Below are 25661 nucleotides of genomic sequence, written 5' to 3' on the forward strand. Positions count from 1 at the left end.
AAAAATGCAAAATTGATCCCTCTGCTACCATCGGTGCAGCTATCAAACTCAGCTTTCATGTGAACTACACTGGACGCCTTCTCTCAAAGTCAACACATACATGATAATAATAACAAATAACAATTCATGCCTTTTTGCAAACGCGTCACATGACCCACACAGCAATAACTCCTCCAACACCGTTATGAGTGCTATCAGCAGAAGCAGCCTATCCAGATGAACGTGATTATCGACAGTTATTTAAAGAAAGCAGTTACACAGAATGCATAGTTTATATCTGAATCACCTGAGAGGGATGATCATCTTATAAAAACAGATATTCAGTAATGTTCACATTGTAAAAATCAGCATTTGCATTTCACCAATTCATGCGCTCTTGCTTTTCAGAGGTTGCTGAAAGGCTGTGCATAGGAGAAGTTTTCATCACAATACTTTAGCTCTGCAAGAAACGCCAGACACAGACGGCTGCTCAGAGCCAATGTCTGAATCAATCTAGCAAGTTTAGAACTTTACACTGGCAATGGGATTGTGCGGGGTCTGCCAGTGCTTGGTCGAGCAAGTGATCAATAAAGTAAATTCCTGGTTCAATTGTTAGCACCATGCCTTCCTGAAGAATCCGTCCAGTACGCAAGCTTTTGAGACCAGGCTCCGTACTCCGTTCAACTCCCTCTGGGTAGCCTCCAACATCATGCACGTCAATGCCAAGAAAATGTCCCAGACCACGTGGCATAAATATTGCACCCAGATGAACTTTCACCATGTCATCCACGTTGCCTTTCAAAATGCCAATTTTGGTCAGTTCTTCCAGATGAACTCTGTCTGCTAGACGATGCATATCTGGCCAGGCAACACCTGGTTTTACTGCCTTCATGACAGCACGTGATGAATGAAGCACAGCTTCATAGATGGCCTTCTGATCAGGAGTGAATTTTCCATTCGCAGGGAACGTGCAGGTGATATCTGACCCATAGCAGTGATATTCTCCTCCCATATCAAACAAGCACAAATCGCCATCAACAACGGTCTTGTCATTTGGGGCTCCAGCATGCCGGTTATGCAAAATGGATGAGTTGTCTCCCCTGCCACATATGCAAGTGTATGACGTGTGCCGCATGCCGCCACGTTTATAGCAATAATGCAGGAACAGGCTTTCCAATTCGTACTCTTTCATCCCCAGTTTAGCCGCTTTCATAACCTCTTTATGGGCCTCGCTGGAGATCCTGTTACTGTAGCGCAAGACTTCCAACTCCAAGTCGGTCTTAATTACACGGCACTCCACTATTTCTGGATGAAGAATTTTGTTGTTCACTTGAAATTGGCTAATTCCTTCAAATGAAGCTTCTTTGCAGACATTTCCACTATCGGTATTAATGCCACGCAGAGTAAGAAGAACGGACGGGTTCCTTGATGCCAGGACACTGGAAATCTCAACTGTATAGTGCACTTCATCCACTTCATACTTCTTTTTGAAATAATCCCGTGGGTGAATCTTTCAATCTTTCCCTTCCAGACTGCATAGCTCTCGGGGAGTTTGGGAACAAAAAGTAACGATTTTCCTGTTTCGACATCAATAGCACCGTAGCAGTCTGCTTCTGTTACTCCAAAGGTCAAATGAAAGAAAGACTCCTGGCGAAAAATAATCCCAGTATCTGTGCAGTATCTTTGGGTCTCTTCCCCTCCTTGCAGCATAACAATGGAATTGTTCTGGACATCTTTGTTCGCTCTCAGTCTTGCTAGAAGCCGGTTTCTGTTTAGTGCAAAGAGCGCAACTGGAACCTTATGGGTTTCATTCCCCAGCCAGAAGTATGGTCCTCTACACATGGTTGCATCTCATGCCAAACTCGGAGCCCCTATCTTCGTATCCACAGCGGTGCTTAACGAGACTCAACAGTTAATCACAGCCAGCAACATGAATGCTGTAATCACACAATTACTGCCTGGAAGTTTCATTTGGCAGGCAAAGGAAACTTATTCGTTGCATTTTTTTTACACTGCTCTGAAAACTTTCAGGGAAATGGAGTTTCTCGCACTGCAATGGCTGGGTACTGATACCCGAATGGAGAACTTATTTGTTACACAGTTGGCGTCATATACCACTATGAAAAGCAAATTTCAGAATATATCCTGCTTAGCCCTAATTACAACATACTTGGAGCATCTAACTTGTTGTGGAGGGTAAAACGCTGTGTATTCTGCGACCCTCACAGTAGTCCATGATTCAATACATTGATTACAGGAGACATTTGACATCAGCAGGCTGAATTTACTACCTAGTAGAATCTGCAATGTTCCCGAGTGGAAAAGATGAGAGGGTTAAGGCATCTGGAGCTCTTGGAAAGGATAGGGTAGAGTGTGGGTTCAATGAGGAACCCCTTTCGCAAAATGTTTACTTTGTCTGTTTTCAGAAATCATATCCGTGATTTTGACATCAAATTTTAGGCACCTTTATGCCAACCAGAACAGTTAGTCACACAGCGCACATAATACATAAACACAAAGGAATTTAAGGAGCACTGACAAGACCCAATAAGGCTCTCTGACAGAAAAGTCTGCAGCTAGCACTGTGTTTTTTGGCTGGGCTGCAAAAGAGGTCACAAGTGGTTCTGCTGCATTCTTTTGCCTAAAGCCATTTCAGTCGGTGAGGATTCCCTAAGTGGAAAAAGGAAAACCAAGATCTAACAGGCCACGCAGGGCCATCCTTTTCAGAGAGCTGCAGACATACATGCACACCCCTCAGAAACCAGGTGGCATTTATAAGTGCCCAACAAAAAAGCTAACATACTCTCAAATTATGCATTCCACATATGTGCAGGTGCTTGCGATAGCTCGGCTGGTAAATGCATCTGCTGTGAAGCTCTGCATACAAACAACAGGGTTGAAATGTTGGTGGGAAATACAGCCTGTCATCCTTCTAAAGCTGATAAAGTAAGTATTGTGAAAGCTGAGTATATTTTATGGCAGCTGTTAACAGCGCTATGGAGCAACAAGTCTGTATGTTAACAGTTGTCATGTCTCCAAGCGTAACATAAAACAGCAATTTGTAATTATTTCTGCTACAATGCATCCATATTTACAAAGCTCTGAGGCGTTCCCAGTGTGGTGTGTGACTCTGAGCTGTACACTTTAACCATGAGGTTTCTGTGGAGCTAAATGGCACCGAAGCAGACATTCTGACCATTTTATTGAAATACATCATAATGCTGGCTGCGTCGGCCTTATCCTTGGGTGAATATAGACTGAAACGGCTTTTTCTTGGGATCTGTGATATCCGGGGGAGGGGGGGATGTTTTCAAGAACGACTGACTACGTAATAGTATTGAAAAGCCCGCTTTAATGGAACAGGTGCTTAGCTTTAATAACAAACCTTGGCTCTAAGCCTTACATACTAAATCAAAGTGGTGTCACTATACATCTTTATTATAACTATCCCAAAAAAACTTCTCCCTCTCCTAAGCAACCCTTCCTTCACAACGCAACCTACCAAAGTGCGATCACAACTCTCCTCACTCAAACTCCCGGCATCCAAATCTTGTGCATACAGCACTGTTGCCATCTCATTCCATTTATAAACTCCCCACGCCACCCTCAAAACTACAACTGGGTCTGAACATGTCCAACGTTTCCTGCAATAACTTTTAAAGTTGTGTACCAAACCACCAAGCACCATCAGCAACAGCATCGCCACAAACACGACCTCCAAAGACGCACCTGCTTCATTCAACAGATAACAGGGTGGGCAGGTGTGGGAAAAAACGAAAGAGAGTTCCTAAAAGCCAGGGTACATGCACATTCTAAAACGACACCCTGCCTGGACTAACATGTCCCCAAAATGTCATGAACACCCCGCCCACGCTCCCATACCAATCCTGGAGCCCACCTGAAAATTCTAAGAGAGTACACCACCTCCCAACCCCCCCAAAAAACACATAAGATATGTGAACAAGACTTAGCGCGTATGTGAAATGTAAAAACAGGTCGAGAACCATAAGTTAGCACACAACTTAAACATTATACATAACAAGGCCCTGCTAGAGCTGTTGACCACCAATATTTCGTTGACGTTTTCACAAAGTCAGAAAGAGTTGGTCACTGGGACAGAGTTATAAGGCCGTAAAAAATTAGTATAATTTTGTTTTTGCTGAAATCCATCACATTTTTAAGTTCAAATCAGGCATCTTGCACTATATTTTATTGAGAAATAGTTCCTTGTGTCAATTTTAATATTTAAATATAGCGCAAAAAAACGCAAGTCCTGCGAACAAGAGCTGCTCGTGTTCGCATTGGACAAGTGCTACTGCAATAGCATTGTTTACTTGGGCAACCACCCATTATGCCATGTGGCATAATGATGTAATTTCGTAGAATTTTGCATAAAATAATGTAACACTAAATGCCCGAAATACACTGAACTCTGTGAACCCCAGACCTGGCTGTACTGCACAAAGCACCGGCTCCTTGTTCCATGATCTGTGCAGCCGGAGTCTGACAACTGTAGTGGGTCCACCTTCCACAGAGGAACGAGCAGTTGTTCGGTGTCAGCCATACCGCTGCCGGTGTCTGCGCTGTCTGAGGACTGCCTTCCTTTCTCGACTCCGAACACCTCTGGCTTCCCCCTTCCTTGGACTTCCCGCCTCTATGATAGTATGATGAAAGAAACCTTGCATCCACTCAGCAACGAATGCCAGGCCACCCCCACGCGCGGCATCCAATGGAATGCTGCGCCGGTGGACCAGCCAATCCTGGCGCTGCATGCAGCGCCAGGATTGGCTAGGGGGGCACATTTGCCCTCGCCCTGTCGCCCTTTGGAAACCCGGGCTGTGGCACTGTGGCAAGCGAACAAGCAGTCCTGGGTCCCGCTGGGGAACTTACAGTGCGCCTGTAAGTTCCCCAGACTGCGCACTACGTCTGCTGCAGCCTGAGTGCGTGGACTGTCACTCAAGCTGCAGCAGGCCACCCCTCCTGGCAATTCCCGGCGGCTGATTGTTCAGCGTGTATTTTATTTAGATACGGCCGGCAGCCGCAATGCGTTCATGGTGGCTGGTGGGGCTACGCCCCCACGCCCCAATGGACGCACCACTGCTGGTCATAGTTCCTTGCTACACTGATTGGTTTCAGGTAGAATTGGGAACTTACAGCATCTAGAAGGAAACAACCGGAACATTGGTGAGTGACTTCGTAGCAGAAAGCGAAGCCAACAACCTCCCCTGTTTCCTCTTGGTGCTTTATCCTGGAAGAAATGGATCCAACTCAGTTAACACAATTAGTCCGTAAATTGAATGAAGAAATTCAGGAGTTAAGATTAGAAAATCAGACCCTGAGACAGGAGTTAGATAGAACAATGTCGGGGTTTACTGGTTGGAGGGACCTGTCTGGAGAAGATCGACCTGTACTGACTCCGTCTAAGTTTGGTTCAACGACCTTTCCTTCCCAGACCATATCTGGTCAAACTACTGACCAACCTCTACAAGTTACAGTAGTGACTCCAAATCCAGTTCCTCTAGCTAATCCGGAATGATTCACCAGAGGTAGTTGCTGTTTCACAACTTTCATGAGCCAGTGTCATTTACACTTCATGTGTAAACCACAGATTTTTACTACAGATACATCTAAAGTAGCCTTCATAATTTCCTATTTAGGAGGAGTAGCAGCCAATTGGGCTATACCCCTAGTTGACACAAATGACCCACTGTTACACAATTTAGTTAATTTCAAGAAAGCCATGTCCAGTCTATTTGCTAAACACGTTTTTATTCAAGCAGCTGATAATGAGCTTTTAAATCTACGTCAGGGGTCTAAGGATTTGATTACATATGTCACCAGTCTATTAGCTAAACTTGTTTTTATTCAAGCAGCTGATAATGAGCTTTTAAATCTGCGTCAGGGGTGTAAGTATTTGATTACATATGTCACCAATTTTAATAGGTTGTTAGCTGAGACTCATTGGCCTGATGAGAAAAGAGTATCCTTGTTCTATAGGGGTCTTAGGGATGACCTGAAGGAATCCTTATCACATATTGTCAACCTACCAGAGGATTACACAGAGTTCTTAGATTTGGTGGTCAAATTAGATCACAGACTGGGAGAAAGAAAAAATGAGAGACCCAGAGGAGACATCAGGAATTTACATTGTAAAATAGAAAAGAAAGAACCTGAGGAAAAGAGCTCTCATGTTGAACCAATGCAGATTGGTGGTTTAAAAGGACCACTTGCAGTTGAGGAAAAAGAACGTAGACATAAAGGGAATTTATGTCTTTATTGTGGTAAGTCTGGTCACTTTGCTAAAGAATGTCCAGCAACATCTACTAAGAGGAAGACAATAGCTGTTGTCAGCGGATTGTCACAGGAGTTGGAAAACGTGTTTTCTCGGAGGAAGATGAGATCGTTCCTTCGAGAGTGTCTGACAAACAGATCTAGTTACAAACAAGTTCCCTTTGGAATAGACCTAAGTGACATGTACACTGTAACTGCATGCAAAGCAGGTAACACATTTATAACTTCACATTCAAAGGGTAAAATACCTCAACTCAAAAGAGCACAAGCAAATTAAAAATCTAACACATCAACTAAAGCAGTACAAAATGTTTCTTTAATTAAAATCACATAAAAACCAATGAATTAATCCAAAAACTACATTGATACATTACATCTGCTCCATAAAATCACTTCAACATATATTACACCTATTCCATAAAACATAAAAATACAAACTCATATACGAGAGAAAACACAATTTCAGACTCCTAAATTGGTAATTTACACAGACATATCATCTATATCGGTGAAAGTGTGGTCTGGTTAAATTTCTACTTGTAAAATACCAAGACCATGTTCCCTTAGAGATTATGTCATCTGAATAGCGTCGACGCGTTTCAATGGTTTTTTCAAAATACTCCCATCTTTATCAAGACAATTAGATCCATAGGGTTTTCTCTATCTCTTGTATCCTCATTGTTAATAATCCTTTTGAGAAGATTTGTTGTTGACTCTAATTGTGTTTTAAAAGTTGAGTGGAATTCCTATATTTTAGTCCAGTGGACGCAATCTTTAAAATGCAGAACTGCCACCTTTTTCCTTGTAACTCGTGAATAGCCTCTAATATTGAGCGCTATCATTCTATTTGGCTCAGCTTTATTTAGAAATCTGCTTGTCCCCTTTAGTCACTGGGATTTTTAAAACACTGTAGATGCGCAGTTCTTTGCACCAGCCCCAGGATAAAAGCGTTTTATTCTTCCACGTTATACTCATAAAATGCTGCCTTTGTTCTGCTCAATATTCTCTGTCATGTAATTCCCTTCGACAAACAGAGCTCCCAGTATGCTACCAATGTAATCAAGCGCATCCCTAAACATTTTACAGTAAGACTGACTTTTATTTCAACCACTCAACAAAGACATAGCATACCTGTAGTAATAGATTCAGGAGCCAAAGGCAATTTCTTTGATATAGAATTAGCTTATAAATTACAAATAACACCAGTGCCCAAAACAGAGCCCGAACCTGTAAGAGCAGTGGATGGTTCAGCACTATCTTCCGGTCTAATAAGGTTTCACACTACATCTATGACCATAGTTACAGAAAACGGTCATACCGAGAATACAATATTTGACCTCATTGATACTCCAACTTTTGGAGTAATTTCAGGAGTTCCCTGGTTGGAACTTCATAATTCAAAGATTGATTGGATAAAATGAACTGTGACTTTGGATTCATCATACTGCCGAATTCATTGCTATCAAGAGACCAAAGAATCTGTCATGCCTCTTGTTTGCACTGCCTTAAACCAAGAACCCTCCGGCATCCCTGAAGATTATCAAGATCATTTGGATGTCTTTGACTCCGTTAAGGCAACCACGTTACCACCACAAAGAATCTATGATTGCAGGATTGACTTGATCCCAGGAGCAGTCTTACCCTGCAGTAGGATTTACGCCCTGACAGAACCAGAGAACCAATACTTAAGAACAAACTTGGATGTACTGCTAGAAATTGGTTTTATTCGCCACTCAACATCACCGTTTTCATCGCCACTTTTCTTTGTGGCTAAAAAATCTGGCGATCTGAGAGCAGGTATTGACTATCGTTCAGTATCTAAGGCAACAATTAAAAAATAGGTACCCTTTACCTTTGATCCCGGTTTTGCTTAATCAAGTGAAGGGCTCTAGTATCTATACCAAATTGGATTTACGGGGAGCTTATCACCTGGTTCGTATAAAAGAAGGTGATGAGTGGAAGACAGCTTTCCGCACGAAATATGGACTATTCGAGTATACAGTGAAGGCTTTTGGTCTGTGCAACGCTCTGGCTGCGTTACAGTATTTCATCAATGAAGTTTTGCACGACCTTTTAGACATCTGCGTTATTGTATACATCAATAACATTTTAATCTACTCAAAAAATCCTGAAGACCATGCTGGTCATGTCCGTTCAGTTTTACAGAGACTAAGAGATAATTCCTTATTTGTCAAACAGGAGAAGTATGTTTTCAATACCACCAAGGTTGAGTTCTTAGGTTATTGGCTTTCCCCTGAGGGCATAACCATGGATCCAAAAAAGGTGGAAGCAATCTTGAATTGGCCCACCCAAGCATCAGTAAAAGATACACAGAGAGTTTTAGGGTTTGGTAATTTCTATGGACACTTCATTTCTAAATTCTCTGAAATTGTTACACCAATCACTCAATTGCTAAAGAAGGGAAAAAAGTTCCAATGGAATTCAGAAGCTGAGCAAGCGTTCGAGAAATTAAAAGAGGCCTTTACTTCAGCGCCTATTTTAATTCATCCTGATCCTGAAAATCCATTTTATGTTGAGGCTGATGCCTCTCAAACAGCCTTGGGAGGTTTTTTATTACAGAAAGAATCAGGAACAGGGAATTTACACCCAATTGCCTTTTACTCACGTAAGTTGTTGCCAGCAGAACAGAACTACATTATAGCAGAACATGAGTTGTTAGCAATAAAGGCAGTCTTCCAGGAATTGAGACATCATTTGTTGGGCGCTAAACATACAATCACTATATTTTCTGATCATAAGAATCTACAATTCTTCTCAACAGTAAAAGCACTCACCCCCAGGCAAATGCGATAATTACAATTCTTTAGTGAATTTGATTCCCTCATTACCTATCGTCCTGAACCAAAACAGCTCTGGTCCGATACTTTGGCTCGTTTAGTTTGTGAAAAACACAATGACCCAGTGATTAATGCTCAAAGCATAATCCCTGCAGACAAGATAATTGCTGTCACTCACTCAGACATGTTTCTTAAAGAAATTAAAAAGGAACTAGAGACCTTGGACCAACATCAATGGTTATTTCAGAAACATAATACTGTTCATGAGGGTTTGTTCTTTCACAAAGATACATTATACATTCCTGATGGAAAAATCAAGTTTACAGGTTTTGAATCGGAATCATGATGTAGGAACAGCAGGACATACAGGAATCAATAAAACTCTAGAGTTGTGTTTGAGGTACTCTTGGTGGGACAATATAAAAACTGATGTTCAACAATATGTTAACACCTGTCCTGTATGCGAACGACAAAAATCTCTCCATTCCTCACTGATGGGCTTTTTGCAACCAATGACAGTTCCTCCCTCCCCTTGGCATACAATTAGTTTAGATTTCATCACAGACTAGCCCAAATCCCACGGTTTAACCGCAATTTTGGCAGTGGTAGATCTTATTGTCTAAAATGGGACATTTTATTCCCTTAAGTAAATTACCTTCAGCAACAGAATTTAGTGAAATATTTTTAAATGATATTGTAAAACTCCATGGCCTTCCGAGAAAGATTATTACAGACAGCGGCCCTCAATTTATTTCAAAGTTCTGGTACCAATTTTGTCAACAATTAGGAATAGAAATAGCACTATCATCAGCTTTTCATCCTCAGACTGATGGTCAGACTGAAAAGGTTAATCAATATCTAGAACAGAGTTTTCGATGTCTGACCTGTACCTTATCTGCTCAATGGGGTGAAGTATTACCATTAGCAGAATTTTCATACAACAACAGTTTTCATGCAGCGTTAGGTTCTTCACCTTTCTACTTCTTAACTGGTCTACATCCATGATCAATTCCGGTAATATTCCCAGACAATGAGCAAGTTATGCCTGCTGTCACGGAAAGATTGCTTAGATTTCAAGAACAAATAAAATAGAATTTGGCTAGGAATAAATTGAAAATGAAATCATCAGTTGACAAAAACAGGTTACCAACACCACAATATAAGGTAGGAGACCTCATCTGGTTATCAACCAAAAATATCCAGATAGAAGGTCCTAATAAATTAAAGCCAAGATACATAGGTCCGTTCCCCATAGAGAAAATGTTGAATCCAGTTTCTATTAGATTGGAATTACCCAAGGATTATGTAATATATCCGGTTTTCCTTGTATCCCTCCTCAAACCCCACAATCCAGCTACACGATCTGATAATTCACCCCCATCATCTTGAGTATGAGGTAAACAGAATCTTAGATGCTACCGGTTTTCCTTGTATCCCTCCTCAAACCCCACAATCCAGCTACACGATCTGATAATTCACCCCCACCAATAGTCGTTGGAGATCATCTTAAGTATGAGGTAAACAGAATCTTAGATGCTAAACGGATTCGTGGACATTTCTATTACTTAATTGATTGGAAAGGTTATGATGTGTCAGAAAGATCCTGGGAACCTGAAGAGAATGTACATGCCCCGAGCCTAGTCAAATCCTTTCATGCTTTACATCCAGAGAAACCTCGCCCGCTGTGATGACCTTTGGGGGGAGGAACTGTTAAGGGTAATGCAAATGCAACAGCAGTGTCAAATACAGTAGCACTCTTGTACCATTACTCACTAATCTCTATTGTATACAAAATAGATGTGTATGGTGTATTGCTTTGCCCACTTGCGTAATCTGAACTTACGCACACCACTTACTCACATAGAAACTCCAACACTCCACTGGAGGTAAAAATGAGCTTTATTAATATTGTAGGCAAAGGCAATAAGTCACTGAAGCTAATAAATTCTTAGGCACCGAGTGAAAGGCAATAGACAATGAATACACCACACTTAGGGGTCGATAAGGATGGCGGACGGAAACCGGTACTGTCCGTCATGTTGGGGGAATTTTTACTCCCGGCAGCGCCGCGGAGAATCCACGTCTGCGATTAGGATATTCATGTCAAGAAACTCCGACCGCGGCGGACGGATCACATCAAACACCGTCCGCGGTGGACGGAACACATCTAACACTGTCCGCGGTGGACGGAACACATCTAACACCGTCCGCGGCGGACAGACCCAAATGAACACCCACCGCCGCGGACGGACATGACCGCGGACACAGCCACATATACCGCCATACCTGTGAACACTCCGTGTCCGCAATTAGGATAACGCCGCCTGTACCATGGAACGCTCAGCCATCCACGTCCGCGGCGGAAAGAATGCAACGAGAAACAGTGCATCACTGCGGAAGGCCAACACGAACAACATCCCTATCGTCAAACCAATGTCAAAAAGTGTGCTGCCAGTAAATAGCAAACACACGAAAAAGGACAACCCCCCCACCTGAAACACCAACACCAATCACAAGCCACTATGACACCCCCCCAAGTACCCAATAATGCACACTAGTCAACACACCCACGTACCACCTGACTGCCAACAACCATTGAGACACGACTATAAAATGACACCCACCCACTACCACAATCCTTTGCATCACAGCATTGCTGCTAGCAAGAGGCCCTATACGATCTACAGCATACTCAAATTTAAGGCACACAACCACCACCCTACCACACCCTACCACACCCACCACACAAACACCCACCACACCATTCCTACACACCACACACCACACACCTGCACCCCCCAACTCACTCAACCCACACACTGAGCACCACACACCATGGCACCCAAAAAAAAAAACTAAATTCACGGAGACCGTGAAGTTGAAGGTAATGGTCGATGAAATTCTCCGTGTTGAGCCCCACATATTCGGGGCACTAGTCCAGCAGACCACCGTGGCGCAAAAGAATCACATGTCGGACAGAATCGTCAGTCGGGTGAATGCATCAGGGACCGTGCCAAGGACAAAGCACGAAATACAGAGGCGTTGGCATGACCTGAAAACCAGGGTGAAAGGCATCCGCGCCAAAAACCATGCGAGAGCCAATCACACTGGCGGCGGAACACCCCTGGAGCCCATACCCTACACCGATTGGGAGGAGAAGGTGCTGGTTATACTTCACCCAGAGAGCCTAGACGGACTTGAGGAAGGAGAAGAGGCTGGTAAGTACAAACCAAGCACCACGATCATCACGACATGGTCAGCCTCACACAACTGAGAAGACACATCTCCCAGGCCCCAACCCATTCACGTCGGACACATACTCACCAAAATGTACATGGCTACCAACATGCCCCCATGTCCACAGGGAGGGTGGTGGAGGGTGTGAGAGGTCACAACTACAACTCCCAACAGGCCCCCATGTCCACAGGGAGGGCGGTGGTGGTGGGTGGGCTGTGTGAGAGGTCACTACTACAACTCCCAACAGGCCCCCATGTCCACAGGGAGGGCGGTGGAGGGTGGTGGAGGGTGTGAGAGGTCACAACTACAACTCTCAACAGGCCCCCATGTCCACAGGGAGGGCGGTGGTGGTGGGTGGGCTGTGTGAGAGGTCACTACTACAACTCCCAACAGGCCCCCTTGTCCACAGGGAGGGCGGTGGAGGGTGTGAGAGGTCACAACTAGAACTCCCAACAGGCCCCCATGTCCAGGACACTGAAATGTATACAAATTGTAATGAACATGTAATGTCCACATTACTGACCTGCACAATCTTGTCCCTCAGGTGATCGTAATCTGACTGGGGAAACCAGCACCCGGCCGCAAGACTCGCCTTACACATATACCGGACTCTCTGGGGACGATGACACAGGCAGCTCCGGTGCGGAGGATGGTGCGGGCCAAGCAGACAGCCAGGGCCATCACAGGGACTCCCGGCCCCGACAACCGTCGCATGTGTAACTCCAGCGACACCGGCCTCAGTGATCTGCAGAGTGACCACCACCACCACCACCACCACCAGTACCACCACTCCTGCCTGTGCCACCCAGCCTAACCCACCGCACGACGCAGGTCCATCGGCCTCCCACCCAAGCAGGGTGAGTGGGCCACAAAGGAGAGAGGCGAGGCCACAGCAGGCAATCAGGAGACTCACACTCCGCCGCACAGAGGAAGGACACCCACCCCATCCTGTGGCAGAGTCCCTTGAAGCCCTAGCCAGGTGCCAGGCTTCATACGACCGTGGCCAGGAACAGGCAGATCGTGCCCACCAGGACTCGGTGGACAACACGAACATGTTGCGTGAAATTTCGGGCTACCTTGGCCAGATAGTGGACATCATGGGCCAGCAGACAACAATGTGGAGGGAATGGATTGCCCGGAACAACCCCACCCCCCCTCAACCAATTGTCCTGGCGCCACGGCCAGCAACGCCACCACCACCGCCACCGCCACCACCACCACCACCTGTGCCCCTGGCGACGGATGTGGCCCCTGATCAACCTGCCCCCCCAGCTGACTCTGTTCCACCTCAAAGACGGAGGGGCCGTCCGAGGCTGGAAGTGGGTGAGAGCAGTGTTGGAGCGCCATCCACACGCTCCAAGAGGGGCCGCCAATGACTCAGACACGGCCTGAGCCAGCCATTCACCCTGCCAAGTATCCTGTCCCACATAGCCAATCATTGCCACAGGTCTGCTGGACTAGCCTGACACCACCCAATGTGGTGTCAGCACGGACATTTCATCGGCCATTACCTTCAACTCCCACTCCCCCACCCCACACTTACTTGTAAATATTCACCTGCACAAATGCACAACCTGTAAATAAATGCCACTTACACACTCAATGATGTGTTGCCTCCATGTTTAATCACATGATTGCCTCAGAAACAGACGTAAACAGGTGCAGGGATCCAAGTCGTACATAATCATGCCGCTGCGGGAGTGACCTAGGGAAATTCAGAGACAGCAAACACACGTCAGGAAACAGATTCACACACATCACAACACACTGCACAGCAACATTACACAAACTACACTCATCACTAAAGCATTGGATGAGAGGACACACATCATGGAGACTTGCATGTCCAAATAAAAGAACACACACATATGCAAACATCACATACCAGAACACACAGCTGATGCACCCCACATCCACACAACACCAGCAAACATACATAAGGCATTGTCAACCGGCACAAGAGGTAGTTACTCACATTCAAGGGAAGTAGCGATCAATGAGCTGGCGCCTCTGGTCCACACCTTCCTCCTCACCACTATCCTCATCAGTCGACATGGGTGGGATGGGAGGCCGAGGAACTTCTTCGTCTTCAGGGTCCAAGAGCAGTTCAATGTCATTGCGCACGGCCAGGTTGTGGAGCATGCAGCAGGCAATCACGATCCTGCATACTTTGCCTGGTGAGTAAGGCAGGGCCCCTCCGGTCTTATCCAGGCACCGAAACCTAGACTTTAGCAGTCCAAAGGTACGTTCAACCACTCTACGTGTCCTTCCATGTGCATCATTGTAGCGCATTTCACCCGCAGTTGTAGGATTACGTATGGGACTCAGGAGCCAGGGCCTGTTTGGGTACGCCGAGTCGCCTATGTAGGGGGATGACAGACACAAATATCACAACCAGATTTGCTGGGTACCCCATGCCACACAGAGATCACAAAAGTCCCCACGCCAGACTCACCAACAAGCCACGCTTGACCGGGACGCAGATTTGCCATCAGTTGGGGGACAATGCTGCTCCGCATGATGTGGGCGTCATGTGCGGAGCCTGGAAATCTTGCGCACACATGGGAGATGATGTTGTTGGCCAGGCACACCACCTGCACGTTCAGCGAATGGAAGTGCTTCCAATTCCTAAAAACCTGCTCACGTGCCCGTGGTGGAATGATAGCGATATGTGTGCCATCAAAGTAACCCACTACGTGTGGTATCTGGCCCAGTGCATAGAAGTCTGCTTTGACTGCTGGCAACTCTTCCGGCCGTGGGAAATGGATATAGTCATCCTTGTACAGCATCATAGCTTTTAAAACATCCCGAAGTACCATGCTGAAAATGGACTGTGACATCCCCCCGGCATGTCCAACTGTGTACTGAAAGGTTCCAGTAGCAAAAAAGTGTAGTGCCGCCATCACCTTTGCTGTGGGTGTAATGGAACCAGGATAAGTCTTTCGTGGCTGCAGATGAGGAGACAATTGGGCAACAAGCTCCATCAACCGACGTCGATCAAGCCGGAATTTCCTAATCACCTCCTCGTCAACCATATCCTCCAGCACAGTGTATGGCCGATGCACATTTGGAGCCCTCCTGTGTGGGAGAGAGATGTAACTTGAGTCAACTTGAAAACGACGCATACGTGTGCAACTACATCACATGTAAGCCAACATTAGCAAGAAGAAAAATGTATCGGAGAATGGTCATATGTGTGACATCTCTGATAGTTACTACAATACGGAGTAGCCCTTTAACAATGTGCAGCCACTTGCAACAGGAAGTGTGTCAACACGTACAACGCTACTTAGTCACATGTCAACATTACTGGCAATACATGTGTCATGGCCCTAATGTGTAGAAGCCACATCACAGACACACATGCAAGTGCATGCACACAAACGATAATGATACACACACACCATGTCATCATGCACCAATGCCAACACCAACAATGGTGAGCATACAGTCATTACATGCATGGTGACACAACAGCCAACACACATACACTGAATGCATGTGTACCCCCACCATTGTAGTCACCTTGCCTGAACCACACACTGACAACAGATTCAGAATGTGGCCATACAGCCGTGATGTCATGTGTAGATGTGAAGATGTAATAACGTCTGTAGGGTCACACCCGACGTCAACACGTCGACATGCACATCTGTTGCACATTGTGTGCCCACCGATGGGCATAGTATGGACACACATGGAATAGTGCATGACATATGAAGTTTCCCTATCACGCTCACAACCCTCATGACGCAACTACAGACAACACATCACGCTGCAGCGTCTGACAATATAAAATCCTTGGCGCCGCCATGGCGGTGCACTGCTTCCGCTATCTTCCAATAGCCATACGCGGCCAGCCTTCCCTCTTCCCATTGGCTGAATGTGCACGGCCCGTCACGGTCACACATCGGCAACCGCACGTGCAAGCTTCCGGCACGGATGCTTCAGTTGCAACAATGTTCTATCACTGGCGCCACCATGGCGGTGCACGTACTCTGCGGGGGAGGTGCAGGCCTACACACCCTTTGGATGTAGTCAATAGACATGGCAGTTCATGTCCCCTCTTACAGTCACATAGCATCATCCACCGTCCACCGGCCGGACCATCCCGGCCTAGGACCGGCGTGCCGGCCATGTCGAAAGTAGCGGAAGCAGTGCACCGCAACACCAGGGCCAGTCATTGGCCCTTTTACGAACACGCTTCCAGGGCTGACCAATTGCTGGCGACGTATGCCACAGACACGTGCTGAGGGCCCTATATATGTGTGATGGCTAGAAGCACACATCCTACCCTGGGAACTAGTGCTGCCTGTTCACCTCGACCTGCTGCTGCTGAGCTGACCACCGACTGCTGCCTGTGACCATCACCTCGACCTGCTGCTGCTGAGCTGACCACCGACTGCTGCCTGTGACCATCACCTCGACCTGCTGCTGCTGAGCTGACCACCGACTGCTGCCTGTGACCATCACCTCGACCTGCTGCTGCTGAGCTGACCACCGACTGCTGCCTGTGACCATCACCTCGACCTGCTGCTGCTGAGCTGACCACCGACTGCTGCCTGTGACCATCACCTCGACCTGCTGCTGCTGAGCTGACCACCGACTGCTGCTCCAGTGCCATACTCCGTGATCTTGCCATGTCGAGAGTAAAAGAGATCCGGTCTCGTCCCTTCACCGCAGCGGAACTTGATGTCCTCGTGGACGGTGTGCTCCGCAACTTTGAACGGCTCTACGGCGCACCCGGACAGGTGGTAAGTGCAGTGTGGGACATGTTGGTGTGCATGAGGTGGCCAATGACTCCAGGCTTCTGCAATCTTAGCTGTGTACTGTTGCCTCGACATATTTTTCGGATTGTGCATGGCGGATGACACATACGTGTTGCCCCTATCTGTGTGACAGGCCAACTGTCCACTGACTTGCACCCTTTTGTCTCCCATCATGGTAGGTCAAGCTGCACCTTCGCAAGGACGTGTGGAGGAGCATTGCACGTGATGTACGGGCATTGGGGGTGTGCAACAGACGACATACACACTGACACAAACGCTGGGACGACATTTCCAGGCTGAGCAAGAATGTAGCGGAAGTGACACTGGGGATGATTCCAAGGACGCCACGTCTGGCCCGACGCTCCATGACCCCTCTCATGCACCGTATCATTGCTGTGACGCATCCTGACCTGTCCGAGTGTGGATCAACAGCAAACTAGCGGTGAGCATACTGTCTGTGTAGGATACTTGGGAGTGCAATGCATGTATTGGTGCCCAGACACAGTATTGAGTTCCGTGGTGCGTATGTATCTCTGCGGTGCCATGTTGGTGCCATTGGGGGGGTGTAATTTGATATCCAGGTCCGGCTTGTTGACACGCCACTTGCTTAGTAGTTGAGTGTTTAAGCACTTGCCGTAGTGGTCCGTGGACCCATGGCAACACATGTGTGCAGATGTACGTGCTCCTGCCCTGTCCGCATGCTGTACATGTGTCACGGCCACCAACGCTTATGTAATGTGAGGATGACTGTTAGAGGTGGGCCGTGTGCAGGATGGGGGCTAGAAGAACTTTGACAGCTATGGAATTAGGGATTCCTTGGCCTTCTGTACGTGAGTGTGCCCATGACTTACACCTCTTTTCTGTGCATTTCAGCTTTGACAGAGGGCACTCAGCCACAGACGGCGGAGATGAGTGGAGGCAATCCATCCGGATCAGACTTTGCGCACACGCAGACTGACACAGAGGAGGGCAGCGCCGGAGAGGGGGACAGGACCGGTCCTGAGGACTCGCATGTGGAGACACCATCGTCCTCATCTTCGGAAAATCTTGGTGAGCCAGCCCTGTTGTCACAGACTGGGAGTGGGCAATCAACACCTTCTGTCGGGACACAGCCCACAGGGCCCACACTTCCGCCAACTGCACCATGTACTGTTCGTGCACGCAGGAGTAGGGGGAGCAGAGTGGCGTTCGGTGCAGGCACCACTGCCCCTGCCACGGTGAGCCAAAATGCACTGTGTGCTGAGGCTGTTGATCTGCTGCCACAGCTGTGTGTGGGGCAGACCAATATGACACATGCTTTCCAAGACCATGATAGGAAGTTGGGGCAGGTGGTGGCATTCATGGAAGGGATGCATGGCGATCTTGCTGGTCTACACAGGACAGTTCAGTCATTGGCAAGCAGTGTGTCGTCTGCCATAGTACAGTCGCACGGACAGGGTGCTACTTCTGTTTCCCCATCTACACCACTGGATGTCTCAGGGGGTAGTGAATATTCTGACCAGGACTCTAATACAGGTTATTGCACTAGAAGCAGCGTCAGACAGCACGTCAGGGCACGGAGGGCACAGACACCATCCCCTAGGTCAGCAAAATCTGTTCACAAAGACAACGTCAGATACACTGGAGTACACACACAGGATCCACAAGTGGTGTTGGGGGACATGCCTTCACATGCTACACAGGCATTCAACACAAAAGGTACTCCCAAGGCAAGGGATACTCCCAAGTCCATGGACAGTCCCTTGGACAAGGACAGTCAAAAGACAAAGGCACCTCCTAAGAGCAGGGAGAGTCCCAAGAGCAGGCCCACAACAGAGGAAGGAGCCACTCAAAAGGACATGGACAGTCAAAAGACAAAGGCACCTCCTAAGAGCAGGGAGAGTCCCAAGGGCAGGCTCACAACAGAGGAAAGGGCCACTCCCAAGGACAGGGACAGGGACAGTCAAAAGACAAAGGCACCTCCTAAGAGCAGGGAGAGTCCCAAGGGCAGGCCCACAACAGAGGAAGGGGCCACTCCCAAGGACATGGACAGTCAAAAGACAAAGGCACCTCTTAAGAGCAGGGAGAGTCCCAAGGGCAGGCCCACAACAGAGGAAAGGGCCACTCCCAAGGACAGGGACAGGGACAGTCAAAAGACAAAGGCACCTCCTAAGAGCAGGGAGAGTCCCAAGGGCAGGCCCACAACAGAGGAAGGGGCCACTCCCAAGGACATGGACAGTCAAAAGACAAAGGCACCTCCTAAGAGCAGGGAGAGTCCCAAGGGCAGGCCCACAACAGAGGAAAGGGCCACTCCCAAGGACAGGGACAGGGACAGTCAAAAGACAAAGGCACCTCCTAAGAGCAGGGAGAGTCCCATGGGCAGGCCCACAACAGAGGAAGGGGCCACTCCCAAGGACATGGACAGTCAAAAGACAAAGGCACCTCCTAAGAGCAGGGAGAGTCCCATGGGCAGGCCCACAACAGAGGAAGGGGCCACTCCCAAGGACATGGACAGTCAAAAGACAAAGGCACCTCCTAAGAGCAGGAAGTGTCCCAAGGGCAGGCACACGACAGAGCAAGGGCCATCTCCCAAGGGCAGAGACACACACAGTGAGCAGGTGTCTTCTGGAGACAGGTACACCACAGACGACAAGTCTGCTGGCAGGAACAGGGCACCGTCCAGGGCACAGGCAAAGTCCAGAGACAACACTCCACCTACGGATAAGGCACATCCTAGGGACAAGGATTCTCCCATGGACAATGGCGCAGTCAAGGACAGGCATACGTCACCCCTGGCTGCACTGCGGCTGATGTTTTCGAATGAACGGCAAACAGATGGCTCCGCGGCGGAGTCCCCCCATACCTCCACTCCCATCCAGGCCAGTCAGAAGCAGAGGAGGGAGTCCCCTGTTGTTGCATCCCCCATTACACATGATTCTGAGTCCAGGCGGCAGGCACACAGCAAACGACAAGCAGGCTCCAGCACGTCCCCAGAAAGCCGATCCCCGGCAGCAGATGCTCCACCTATGGTGGGTGATATTTGTTTGGAGTCACCACCACTTGCCAGTCCTGTCCTGTCCAGGGTGCACTCACATATCCCTAAGAAACGCAGACACACACCATTGACACCTGCCCACCCCGATGTCGCTCAAGTACAGCTATCCCCAGCTCCCAGTGCCACCCTGCCTCCTGGCCCATACAGCCCTGTGGCTCATCATTTAAGTGGTCCCAGTGGCGCAGGTGCAGTTGACTCTCATGTATCGGATAGTGGCACTGTGTCTGTTGTTTGCTGTCATGCATCATGTAGTAGCACAGTCTCAGTTGTGCCCTCTCCTGTTTCAGGTGCTGGCAGTGTATCTGGGTCTATGGCTCATCTCTCAGTGAGTAGATCTGTGGCTGTGTCTCACACTCCTGTTTCTGGTGCTGGCAGTGTGTCTGGGTCTGTGGCCCATGTGTGTGTCACTCGGGCTGTGGCTGTGTCTCACACTCCTGTTTCTGGTGCTGGCAGTGTGTCTGGGTCTGTGGCCCATGTGTGTGTCACTCGGGCTGTGGATGTGTCTCACATTCCTGTTTCTGGTGCTGGCAGTGTGTCTGGGTCTGTGGCCCATGTGTGTGTCACTCGGGCTGTGGCTGTGTCTCACACTCATGTTTCTGGTGCTGGCAGTGTGTCTGGGTCTGTGGCCCATGTGTGTGTCACTCGGGCTGTGGCTGTGTCTCACACTCCTGTTTCTGGTGCTGGCAGTGTGTCCGAGGCAGGTAGTTCACGCAGTCCACCTGATTCAGTGATGTGAGGTGGTGTTCACTTCACTCACATGTTATTTCACATGGTGTGTGCATTGTCCATTGAGAACAGCCTTGCACTGTTGTGGTCCCTGGGACGGGTTGGTTGGAACACGTACTTGTGCTGCCTCTGATGTACCTGCTCTGTTGGGCACAATGCCCTGTTGATGCTGTGATACTGCATTCCTCCCTCTCACGTGCTGCCTCTGATGTACCTGCTCTGTTGGGCACAATGCCCTCTTGCTGTTGTGATACTGCATTCTGCCCTCTCATTTACTGCCTCTGATGTACCTGCTCTGTTGGGCACAATGCCCTGTTGATGCTGTGATACTGCATTCCTCCCTCTCACGTGCTGCCTCTGATGTACCTGCTCTGTTGGGCACAATGCCCTGTTGCTGTTCTGATACTGCATTCTGCCCTCTCATTTACTGCCTCTGATGTACCTGCTCTGTTGGGCACAATGCCCTGTTGCTGTTGTGATACTGCATTCTGACCTCTCGTTTACTGCCTCTGATGTACCTGCTCTGTTGGGCACAATGCCCTGTTGCTGTTCTGATACTGCATTCTGCCCTCTCATTTACTGCCTCTGATGTACCTGCTCTGTTGAGCACAATGCCCTGTTGCTGTTGTGATACTGCATTCTGCCCTCTGGTTTACTGCCTCTGATGTACCTGCTCTGTTGGGCACAATGCCCGTTGATGCTGTGATACTGCATTCTGCCCTCTCGTTTACTGCCTCTGATGTACCTGCTCTGTTGGGCACAATGCCCTGTAGATGCTGTGATACTGCATTCCTCCCTCTCACGTGCTGCCTCTGATGTACCTGCTCTGTTGTCCACAATGCCCTGTTGCTGTTCTGATACTGCATTCTGCCCTCTCATTTACTGCCTCTGATGTACCTGCTCTGTTGGGCACAATGCCCTGTTGCTGTTCTGATACTGCATTCTGCCCTCTCATTTACTGCCTCTGATGTACCTGCTCTGTTGGGCACAATGCCCTGTTGCTGTTCTGATACTGCATTCTGCCCTCTCATTTACTGCCTCTGATGTACCTGCTCTGTTGGGCACAATGCCCTGTTGCTGTTGTGATACTGCATTCTGCCCTCTCGTTTACTGTCTCTGATGTACCTGCTCTGTTGGGCACAATGCCCTGTTGATGCTGTGATACTGCATTCCTCCCTCTCACGTGCTGCCTCTGATGTACCTGCTCTGTTGTCCACAATGCCCTGTTGCTGTTCTGATACTGCATTCTGCCCTCTCATTTACTGCCTCTGATGTACCTGCTCTGTTGGGCACAATGCCCTGTTGCTGTTGTGATACTGCATTCTGCCCTCTCGTTTACTGCCTCTGATGTACCTGCTCTGTTGGGCACAATGCCCTGTTGATGCTGTGATACTGCATTCCTCCCTCTCACGTGCTGCCTCTGATGTACCTGCTCTGTTGGGCACAATGCCCTGTTGATGCTGTGATTCTGCATTCCTCCCTCTCACGTGCTGCCTCTGATGTTCATGCTCTGGTGCCCACTTTGCCCATGCTCACGCATACACTGTGATTATACCCCTATTATGTGTAATAAAGGTAGTCAATCATGTCTCGTGGTTTGTCGTTGTCATTCCTGCTTGCGTACTACAAATGTGTATTTCTATTTGCTTCTAATCAGTGGTTTGGGTAACATGATACTCCCCCTCTCTACGTCACGACCCTTGCAGGTATTCCCCTCCAGACAGCCAATGGTTTGTGCCTTACTTGCGTCGGCGTCGATGGTGGGCCAAGACTAGGACGTGGTGGATCGCGAAGAGCATCGGGAAAGCGTGTAGCGCTGGGTCCATGGTGGCGAACAGCTTGTGGTGGGTATCTCTGCTATGTATCTTATCTTCGCTGTGGGGGATCCGCCGTGTTCAGACAGGTTGTTTTTCCGCTGCGGTTTTATGTGTATTTTCCGCCATCTTGATTTGGGGGATGGTCTTAGACGTCAGTACGTACGGCGGAGTCTCAAGATTCGTTCCGTCCGCCGCGTGGTCGGGTGTAGTTGGGCGGCGGTGCGTGATTTTCCGTCGCGGACGGTATGTTTACACTATTTCCTATCCTGATATGGCGGACGGAGTGTCTGCGGCTGGCGGACACGGAAAAGGCATTTTCCGCTTACTCCAGGGCTGCGGTCGCTCTTCCGTCCGCCATCCTAATGAGCCCCTTAATACATAAATATGAAACTGTGAATACAGGTATATAAACAGTTAATGTACAAAGCACCTCACCAGATTCATTTGCAGCACCGGAGACTTCAACATCCCTGGGCCAAGCACTGAACACCAAGTCAGGAACCCTGTAGACCGGGGCTCAGGGAGTAATCTCTTCGGGCACCAAAGTTGTCCCGCGAGTGCATCCACTCCAAGACTGAGTTCCTGAGCTCCACCCCACAGACACCGCTTTTTATAGTTTAAATCAATATGTTCGAGAAGCCTCTAGCAGGCCCTCTCGCCCATCGATTTGCAGGTGCTGGCCCCATCTCTGCATCAGACCCACCCAGACAGACCTGGCCAGATTCTGTTTGGGCGGTGCCGAGGCAAGACATTCCTTTCCCAATCTCCGGCCTTGGAGACTTCCACGGCCATCCTCCCTCTGTCCTAGCGATAAGTATGGAATGCATGAAAACACTCTGAAGGTACAACATAACCTCACGAGGCATCCTCACGAGAGGCCTCGCACCTGCTTGTACTAGTTTACGTGAAAAACATGTTTGTTACTGCTGAAGTGTAACTCCCGGTCAAGGCAGCACAAAATGGAAGTGCGATGCAACAAAATGGAAGATCAGAGCATTGCATGGAATCGAGGTCAACATGTGATTTAGCACGTGTAAAATGGCAAATGCAGTACATATGGTAACTCGCTTACTTCATATTGTTTATTTACATTTTACTTGCATTCTGCCAAATCTCTGTATTCATGTTTGCTAACTTTGTAATTGGAGTGAGCAATGCATATTGTTCTTGCACAAGTCTTTCAGTTATTACAGATCCCATGCCACGAGGGATATTCACGTTGTCTCCAATCCATATGCCCGAACCAACTGTCATTACAGTTCAACGTGCCAATGCTTTGCCGGCTACACGCGTTCTTACACATGCGCCAGCAACGCTACAAGTACAGCTACAAAAACCCCACCCACTCGCAGAAATGGTGCTTTGCTTCAAAGCGTCACCGCTGATGCTCCGGATCCGACTCCATCCACTTACCTGAATCCTGGACCTGCTTCGATTCCTCATGGTGCTCCAGAGCTCTGGGTGTTTTTACTTTCCTTGGGAATCTCCACCGGTCCATCTTCCTGTTCCGGCGATCCTGATTCAGCTTCCGGGCAATTCCTGAAAGAGAAAGCAAAGAAGACCGCGTAACCAGGCAACCGAGGTCACAGGTTGTAAACATTCTCATTACATAACTAAAAGCTGGTAAGAACGTTTATATTGAGCTTAAGGGGAACTTTAAAATAATACTTTGGAAAAAGAAGGACGTCAAGATTGGAAGTAATTAATGACAAGACATTTACGAATACTTTGAACCATTTAAAAGCGCTGGGTGAAGATCATCGAATTAAGAACTTTTTTAAAGTTGAGCAATGGTTTTTGAAAAGGCACTTTGGCTAATGTTTTAGAATTGTTCTTTGAAAACCCAGAAGAATCCTTCAAAACCTAGGGTCCTATATGTGTGCTGAAGCATTTACAAAGCATTACTTGTGTATGGGTATCTTTTTTCTTTCTTTGTTTATTTTTCAGAATCCAGTTTAAAAAAATGGTTGTCAGAGATCAAAGGTATGATTAAATACTTAAACCATAACTCACAATACGACTAACCCTAACTAACAGATTTTAAGAAAAGGCATATTGCATCATACAAATGCTAAATGTTTTCTAGGCACATTGCATCATACAAATGTTAAATGTCTTCTTGTTGTTTTAATGTGACCAAACACCATAAATAAGAATCTGAGATCAATATCTTTATATACCAAAGCAGTGTTTGCATGGGCTTCCAGTAAAAGTGGTATGTTGTCATTTGAAGTAAATTAATATCTTATTTGTCTTAGACTTTTAAAGAGAGATTACTTACATTGTTTATCTGGGGTGCTTTAGACGCATTATTGAATACAGATCGACTATTCAAGATTAGAAGGCCCAGAGTCACTTCAACCTGAGAGACAACAACACAACTTCATCTGACAAGAGTCCAGTGTTTTTTCTTGTTTCTCATTCCAACTCCCCTTTTCCCCAGGGATGAGCCAGGTTAGCAAGAGTCATAGTTCCTTGCTACACTGTTTGGTTTCTGGTGGAATTGGGAACTAACAGCATCAAGAAGGAAACAACCAGAACATTGTTGAGTGACTTCGTAACAGAAGGCGGCAAAGAGATCGAATAAAATCAGGGACGCTCTGCCGCCTGCATCCAAACATTCTCTAATAGCCTCCGACATCTCCACAACTGCCGTCTCAGTGCTGTATGTGGCCCAAAATCCGAACTAGGCTGGGTGGAGAGCACTGGAAGTCTCAACAAAGTTGGAAAGTTGTTAGTAGACTGCCTTCTCACACACTTTCGCCACTGCCGGGAGGAGAGAGATGGGTCGATAGCTGGGCAACATTGCAGGATTTAAAGAGGGCTTTTTTAACAGCAGGAGCAGTTTAGCCTGTTTCCACTCATCTGAAACTGTGGCGGTCTGCAGCGATATGTTAATAAAAAACCTCGGCAGCTGCTGCTAAATACCTAGCTAAACAAGGTTCGGCTGGTGAACCAGATTTCAGGGATCTTAGAATGGTCAAAGAATCCAACAGGGGGATGGGTGTAA

At 47.6% G+C, this 25661-nt stretch overlaps 1 long non-coding RNA gene and 1 pseudogene across 1 annotated transcript in view; both read right to left on the minus strand.

Annotated features, from left to right (window-relative positions):
* The window catches only part of LOC144755340 (uncharacterized), a 251895-nt gene that overhangs the window by 159749 nt on the left and 66485 nt on the right, over positions 1-25661 (minus strand). The window contains exon 2 of the long non-coding RNA XR_013594879.1: positions 24065-24190. This is a non-coding gene — a long non-coding RNA (uncharacterized LOC144755340). The remainder of the gene's footprint in view (positions 1-24064; positions 24191-25661) is intronic.
* LOC144756489 (xaa-Pro dipeptidase pseudogene) lies at positions 488-1821 on the minus strand (annotated as a pseudogene).

The sequence above is a fragment of the Lissotriton helveticus genome, chromosome 5_1 (assembly GCF_964261635.1).
Source record: "Lissotriton helveticus chromosome 5_1, aLisHel1.1, whole genome shotgun sequence".
In the NCBI taxonomy this organism is placed as follows: Eukaryota; Metazoa; Chordata; class Amphibia; order Caudata; family Salamandridae; genus Lissotriton; species Lissotriton helveticus.